The following is a 9,011-nucleotide window of genomic DNA, read 5'->3' on the forward strand; positions in this document are numbered from 1 at the left end:
CAAATGATGTTCATGTTCCTTCATACTCTTCGAATAAACGAGTATGTCGTCAATGAACACAATTACCGAATTGTCCAACATAGGTTGGCACACTCGGTTCATAAGATCCGTGAATGCCGCCGGTGCATTCGTAAGATCAAAAGGCATTACCACAAACTCAAAATGCCCATAACGCGTTCGAAAAGCCGTTTTCTCAATATCTTCCTCACGGACCCGCATTTGGTGATAGCCGGACCGTAGGTCGATTTTAGAGAAATACGTTGCACCTTGGAGTTGATCAAACAAATCGTCAATCCGAGGCAATGGATAACGATTCTTGATCGTCACTTTATTCAACTCCCTATAGTCGATGCACATCGCATGCTTCCATCTTTCTTTTTCACAAACAAAACCGGAGCACCCCACGGCGAGGAGCTCGGTCGAATGAAACCCTTCTCAAGCAACTCTTGGGTTTGATTAAGCAATTCTTGCATCTCCGTCGGCGCTAAACGATAAGGGGTTTTAGCAATGGGAGTAGCTCCCGGAACCAACTCGATGCGAAATTCGACTTGTCTTTCCTCCGGAACACCCGGTAATTCATCCGGAAAGACATCTTCAAATTCATTAACCACCGGAATCTTACGAATAGGTGGTGGCTCATCACGAGTATCAACTACGTGAGCAAGATAAAACAAGGCACCGCTCTTGAGAAAACGTCGTGCCCTTGCATACGTGCACAATGGTACGAGTCTCCTCCGTCTATCGCCATGAATAATCAACTCTCCCCCACTTGGGGTCCTAACACGAATGAACTTATCATGGCATGCAATATCGGCTCTATAACGATCGAGCCAATCCATACCAACAACAATATCGAACTCACCCAAGGTCATCGGAATGAGGTCAATTTTAAAGGTTTCGGTACCAAACACAACATCACAATTCTTACAAACATCAACCACTAGCGCCGTCTTGCCATCCGCTATTTCGACTTCAACCGGACGGCTCAACTTAACTAGCGGTTTATTTAACTTAGATACAAATCGAGGTGACACAAAAGACAAATTAGCACCGCTATCAAATAATATCTTGGCCGGTTTAGAGTTAACCAAGAAAGTACCTGGGACAACTTCGTTCGATTGTTTAGCTTCATCATTAGTCATCAAATAATTTCGACCCCGGCCCGTACCCGCCGCCTTCTTTAACCGCTTGACATGATCATTAACCAACTCGGGACACTCGGTCTTCTTGTGTCCTTCCTTCTTGTAACAAGTGAATTTTGTAGTAGAAGATGGTTTGGTGCAATCACGGGCCATATGTCCCCTTCGCCCACAATTATGACAAGAATAGGGGAAATCCCCCGAAGCACCTTTCTTCACACTCCCCACACTCTCGGAGCCTTTCTTAAACTTCTTGCTAGAAAAATTAGATTGACTAGTAGCTTCAAACTTTTTCTTGCCCAAGGTAAGGCTATTCTTCCTCATCACAAGCGCCTCGAAGCCCTTGGCCATGTTAAACAATTCATCAAAGCTTTTCACCACATTCACACTTATCTTCTCTTGATAACTATCATTCAAGATCCGATAAAAATCTTCCTTTAACATCTTATCATTCCCGACATACTCCGGGCAAAATTGAGTCTTAGACAAAAACACGGATTTGAGAGTGTTCAAATCCATTGACCCTTGCCTCAAAGAACGTAGCTCGTCCTTAAGCCTAGTGAGATCGGCCGAAGTTCGGTATTCTTCGAAAAATTCTTCCTTAAACTCATCCCAAGAAAAGTCCATGCATTGTTCTTCACCATAGACTTGAATCTTTGCATCCCACCATAGCTTGGCATCACCTCTTAGCATGCTACAACCATACCTTGTCTTTTTATCGTTAGGGCACTCACATGTACGAAAAGCCCCCTCCATATCGGAGATAAACCGGGCACTCTTAAGTGGGTCCCTATCGCCTTCAAAAGTAGGAGGTTGAGCATCCTTAAAGTTCTTGAAGAAAAAGTCTCGTCTCCCCACATTTTCTTCTTGGAGAGCAATCTTAATTTGTTCCTTAACCATAGTGACGACGTGCTCGTCAATCGTGTCTAGAAACATCTTCTTAACATCTTCGCGAAACTCCGCCTTTTGGCGTTGAAAGATGGCCTCAACCTTGGCCGTGAACTCAGGGTCCTCGCTCGTGCCCCCATTATCGGTGTCGTGTCCGTTTCTCATCTTCATTCTATAAAACGGAAAAGATTAAACGACGAACCCAGAGACATGACACATATATATATATACACCATACCACCCCATCTCGCTCGACAATCGTCGTACATCGCTTGTTTGACACGATTTGCACCCGTAGTAAGGGTAGCTAGTCATTACTACGCGAGCACGTCGCATTAACTTGCTAGTACAACGTCTGTCTCGCTCGTTGATTCCAACTACAACACAAAACAATGAGTGCATGGTTAGTTCATATAAACCTACGCACTACCATTCCCGATTCGAACCGAAGTCATACAAGTCCCGCCTAAAAGCGCATACACATAAAAGTCTAAGTCTAGGCACCTATCTCAAGTCGCCTAAATCCCTTAGACCATGCTCTGATACCACTTGAAACAACCCAACCCGTACTCCGTACGATAAATTTTTATTTTTTTATAATACACATTTACGCGCCAATTAAATATGTAGACCAAATCACAAGTTCCATTAAACCATACAACCATTACCAATGTTTACAAAAGGGCACAAAGGCCATTAGTTAAGTAAATATAAGTTTGACCGAATACAATGATAGTTTATAAACCAAATGACCCAACGAGCATGGTTTGGGACTAAACTACCCAAAAGGTGGTCAACTTCCAAAAGCTCCTACAAGCACATCATCAAGGACATCTAGTGTCCGACAATCCCCTTCCCTTTATCCTCGCCTGCAACTAAAAAGATAAACAACGAGAGGGGTAAGCTAACGCTTAGTGAATGCAATAATTATACATGATCATATATAACCTACTTACTTGCATACACTTACACAATACCACATACAAGCTAGCAACTCAACCAACATGAAATCCATCATGCATAAACTACTATCCACGTTCCACATCAAGCTAGCAATAGTATTAGCATATAGTTCACAATATAATATGCTAAGTACAATTCGCACAACCATGGTTAACCAAGTATACAAGAGAACGGTACATGAAGGTCCGTTGGAGTTCATAACATCCACTAGTGTTACTTATACACCGCGTAATCACTAGTCCCCCGGGTGATGTCTTAAACACCACGACTAACTCACCCTTACACAATGTGGCGTCTTAAACACCGCGACGAATCCACACTTCATTCAATACAATGAGTGGTGTCTTGATCACCGCGACACTTCCACTCTCATGACATTGTGGTGTCTTAAACACCGCGACAATTCCACAAGTCAATTACACAATGAGTAGTGTCTTAAGCAACGCGACAATACTACTCGTTACCTAAAATGTGGTGTCTTGAACACCGCGACACTTCCACATTCATACCACACAAATAAATACATTATATACGTTCACGCATAATTATTCCACTCACCTTGACACAAGGATGATGAATATTCGCTTCCAAACTCAAAGCCAAGTACCTAATACAATAAGTACCAATTCAATATATAAACTAGTGGAATTAACCACATTACAATTACTTGGGCATTTAATGACTCAATTCGCATTAAATGACCCAACTACATCACAACCGCCCTCTTAATGGCCAAGACTCGACTTTAGTTACCAACATTAGTGCATTAAAGTCTACTAGCCTCAATTGACATCCACCTAGGGTAATTTACACCCATTTTACCCAAACTAGGTCAACTAGTACATTCTTGACCCATTTTGACACTTTCACATCCAAACTAGTCAAACATAACCCAAATGACATCTCTTTTAATTTTAACAAATGTTTAATGCTTTTAATATCATTAACACTTTCAACTCACAATTACAAGGCCAAAACCCTAGATTATGGCCATTAGGGTTTCATTACAACAACCTAACCCAAATTCACCCATTTTACTCCCAAATGGGTCATACAAGCTTCTATTAACCAAAACCCTAGCCATAATCAATTAAAACTCGAAACTTAGAGTTAGAACTTACCGAGACTATCACCACGTAGCTAGAGTCACAAGGAACAACTTTAATACTTGCTCCAAAGATCAACCCTAAATCCTTCCTCTCTCAATCTCACTTTGAATCCAAATGGGTGTTAGAGTTTTGGGAGAGAAATTGAAAGAAAATGAAAAAGGAAAATGAAATAAATGAACTAGTGGACCAGATTTAATGCACCCATCTGATCTATACGTCCATTTACCATTTTGCCCCTCAAAATCTCTTAATTTAACCTAAAACCGGGACCTGGCCAGCAGGCCTGCAGCGGCGCGACACTAAACGTCGCGGCGCGACGGATCAAAGTAAAATTCACCATGCTTAAGTCCTGTTCTGATCTGGAAACGCTTGATGGGTCGCGGCGCGGACCCGTTTGTCGCGGCGCGACATACGCCTGGGTCTGGCCACTTCGACTAGTTAGTCAAATTTCCAAGGTTTCCACAACTAATTCCTTCATTCTCGTTCCCAATACACGTCTAAGCCTCACATCTAAGTCTCTCGAGACCTAACACTACACAAGCTCATTTGTACACTTATATACGCACATGTTAACTAGCACACAATAAATTATATATATACGTTTATCTATACAATTACGCATAAGCTTCCGAATCATAACGTACAAATGGTTAAATATGTACCTTTAGTCACGTACGGGAAAAACGGGATGTTACAAGTAACAAAATAAGTTGGTTTAATAAATGAAATTGAAACCTAAACGACTAGTTGCGATATCGTAATAACAGAATCAGATGGAACAGAAAAAAAAAATAAACAAAAATAAAAAAAAATATAGCAGTAGTAGATATCGCAGAACACGTTTTGAACTCTGAATCAATTTAAAAAATTTATAGTGTTTTAGCCCATACATATAAAATGAAAAAGGTTCTAAACCGATTAAGTAAGCTAACTGAATCATCAATTTAATATAAAACATCAAAACAAGATCAAATTTCCTTATGAACAATTCGTTGACTATTTAATTTCAAAACTTTGACTAGAAAATTTGAATTCGATGGTAATATTTGAGACTTGAAACTCTCCAGATAGATTAAGTAAAAGGTTTCTAACAAGATTGCATCAATACATTTTTAAAATTATTACGATTTCGAAGAAATTAAAAAAATTTACACGAACAGAGTTCTGTCATTGTTCTTCGACTTTTCTGAAATAATTTTGATTTAATTGAAAGCTGTAAAGGGGTCTGTGATTACAAGAATTGGTAGTAGGTTGAATAATAAACTTGCTAACTGTAATGAATTGATTAAATAACAATGGAATCGTCGACTTCTTCTCCCTCAGACAACCGGTACAGAAAATAAAATAAAGAAATAAAGTTGATTGTGATTGTTAACAAATTTTGTCAAGTTATGTGAATTAATTCATCTTTTGTAATGGATTTAGAGACATAAAAGTCTGATTACCTATAGTTTAATAATGAGTGCAAACAGAATACGTATGAAATTATCTTATAGGTATTATATTCGTATTTATATATTAGTATATATATGTATAACTGAATTTTTATAACTCTGTATTTTTATATATAACTAGTTTTATATTTATTTATATATATCTAATTATCTGTATTTATATATTCTGTATATATATATCTGTATTTATATTTATTTATAGATATGTTTGTATTTGTATACTTATATCTCAAATTTATATGTACTTGTATATTAAGTATATACTTAATCATAATGACATTTAATTATACTAATTTTAATATCTAAAATTGATGAAATAAATAATATTACTAATAACAATATTAACAAGAGTAATCATAATGATACAATACTAAGTTTAATAATAATAATGATAATAATAATTTTATTAATAACATTAATAATAATAAAAACTTTAATAATATGGATATTATTAATTAGTAATAATATTAACAATATAAATCTAATAATTACACATATTCAGTTTCATATTTATATCATACTATTATTAATACTGATATTAAAATTAATACAATAATTGTATTTTATCTTGTAGTTACATTTATTTATATGTTATTATTTATTTATTTTATATATATTTAATATGTATACATTCTATTAATATACATATAGTACTAATTATGTATAGATGTCACATATCTATTCTCACTACTATATATGTAATTATGTTTTTAAATATCATATTTAGTATGTAGATAAATATGTTAATTATATATATTGGAACAATTAAACTCAAAGTATAACATTATAAATATTAATACCTTGTTGTCATTGACAATTAATGTTTGAAATTATTTATCTTCAATATACATTATATATTTAAATTAACAAGTTTTTCTTATTTGAAGTTATTTTCCATAATAACTAAATCACATACTAGTTCATTTTTTTTATATTTAATTTATTGTATATAATTATTTGCATGTATAGTTATATATATATATATATATATATATATATATATATATATATATATATATATATATATATATATGTATATATATATATATATATTTATATATTCAATTATAGGTTCGTGAATCATTGAGAACAGTCAAAGTGTAATTGCATAAATGAAAACACTTCAAAATATTTGAGATTCAACATTACAGACTTTGCTTATCGTGTCGAAAACATACAAAGATTAAGTTTAAATTTGGCCGGAAATTTCCGGGTCGTCACAGTACCTACCCGTTAAAGAAATTTAGTCCCGAAATTTGAGTGAGGTCGTCATGGCTAACAATAAATATGTTTTCCTGACGAATATGAGCTGATAAATAGAGTTTTCATCATTACAGAATAATACAGATAAAATAATTCGATTATTCGAAGAGCACGAATGAAACTATCATGAGAGAGGTCCCAACGGCATCGTCCACCTTCGCCCAAAAACTTGCCCAAATTTTTTTAGCCGTTAGTAAAATAAAAAAAAAATTCAACGGCTATCCCAACGGTCACTTTTACACTATATAAACACCAACCATATACTTCATTTTATACACTCAAACATATATTTCTTTTATATTTCCACCTTTCTCAAAATCAAAATCAAACACTCCCAAACTGCAAAATGTTACTACTTCCCCCAATGATTGTTTCATTCGATGTTCATTACGGAGGTGATTTTCGTAATCAAATGAAGGAATATGAGTGGGGCGACAGTATTTCGTTTGAAGATATCGACATTCGTGATGTTGGTTTACAAGACTTGCTATCCTTTCTGAAGGAAAAAGTTTCGTGTGAATTCACGTCTGTGTTCTTTTAAAAAGACGATTATGATGCGGATTGTAGGGCAAGTTTTCTGTGTACCGATGATCAATGGTACTTTATAAAAGATACCATTGAAGATCGCGGTAAACGCATTTCTTTGTATGCGGTTCTTGAAGATGAAGAGACGTTGGGTTATCGTTACCTTGATGAATCAGCTGAAGTAGCAGTTGAGGCATCAAGAGAAATACCGATGTCTCCAGAGTACCTCACGGATGGTGAAATGACTGGTGAACGCTACTTTGCAGATGACAATTGACGACGACGAGTAGTTTGATTGTAATCTTTTAAATTTTCAATTGTCGTGATGTTTTAATTTTTAGTTATTGTAATTTCAATGTTGTTGTTGAGTTTTATATCTTCCTTTATGTTTTGGAGCTCTTCGTCTTTTTAATCTCCTCTCGATCTCTAGTAAAACGAGTAATGGTCTAGAATTTGTAAGTATGGAGTTTCGAATGAATTTAATGTTATAATCAAGAAAGAACGTAATAACACGATTTGATTCATCAAATTACCAGAATCATTGGGAATAGAGCTATCAAGAATATACTTTCTTGATATGTTCAGAAGTTAATTAGAATGAAAGAGTTATGTAACATGACACATGATGGTGGTATGATCTACTGTGAACCATCATGTCCCATTAGAACTCAGCATGACTTACTGTAATATAATCACGTTGATCAAGTGTCATTATATTATACTAACTCATGCATCAGTTTCCAACACTACTTCAAAAACATTCATAATTTAAACTTGAAGGTTTACAGAATATAGAAACTAACAGTTTCTATATTATGTAACACTGATAGTACGAAGAGATTAATGATTTCAGATAAGAATAGTTATAAAAATATCTTCAGAAATATGGAGGATATTTATAATGAAAGATACAATAATATCTCGGAATATCTAAGATCAGAGGATGATAGAAACTATTGTCTGCAAGGGTTTAGAGTAAGGAGCAAGTTATTCACTATAGACTTTAGCAGTCATTGAATCATTTGGATTCTTTGAAGTCAAACTTATTCTTTGTGATTTGTCCACGGCTTTCTTCATAGTTTCGCATAATCTTCTTTTCGGTACTATATCTTCTATTGAATATTTCCAATATAATGATACGCAGGAAGCACGAAGAGGTATATAATTTCAGACGAGAATATTTATGAAAATATCCTCAGAAATATCGAAGATATTGATGATGATATTTTGGAATTTCTAAGTTCGATGGTTGATGGAGAAATATTTTTCCACAAGATTTTAACATGACTTCGGAGCAAGATATTCTCTAAAGATTTCAACGGATCCAGAATTACCTGAGTCATTTGAATATAGGGTTTGGTCCTTATATTTATCCTTGGTCTCCTTCATGGGTAGCTCAATCTGTTTTTCAATACCCATTTTTCTATCGAGCGTTCCAAACACTCCTTTCTTTATCATCAAACTTTTGGTCGTTTAGACCATCTACCATTTTTCTGTTTCCTCTGCATTTAATGCTATGATAACTGAATCATCAATTATTAATCCGAGGTGGTTTCAGGAAAAATTGTGTTTTTAGATGATTAAACGCTGATGGTAATATGGTGGAATATGAAAGGTTCCCTGGTAACAATTAAAGAGCACGCGTATATGTCAACGTTATAATAAGGTTG

The sequence above is a fragment of the Rutidosis leptorrhynchoides genome, chromosome 3 (assembly GCF_046630445.1).
Source record: "Rutidosis leptorrhynchoides isolate AG116_Rl617_1_P2 chromosome 3, CSIRO_AGI_Rlap_v1, whole genome shotgun sequence".
NCBI lineage: Eukaryota > Viridiplantae > Streptophyta > Magnoliopsida > Asterales > Asteraceae > Rutidosis > Rutidosis leptorrhynchoides.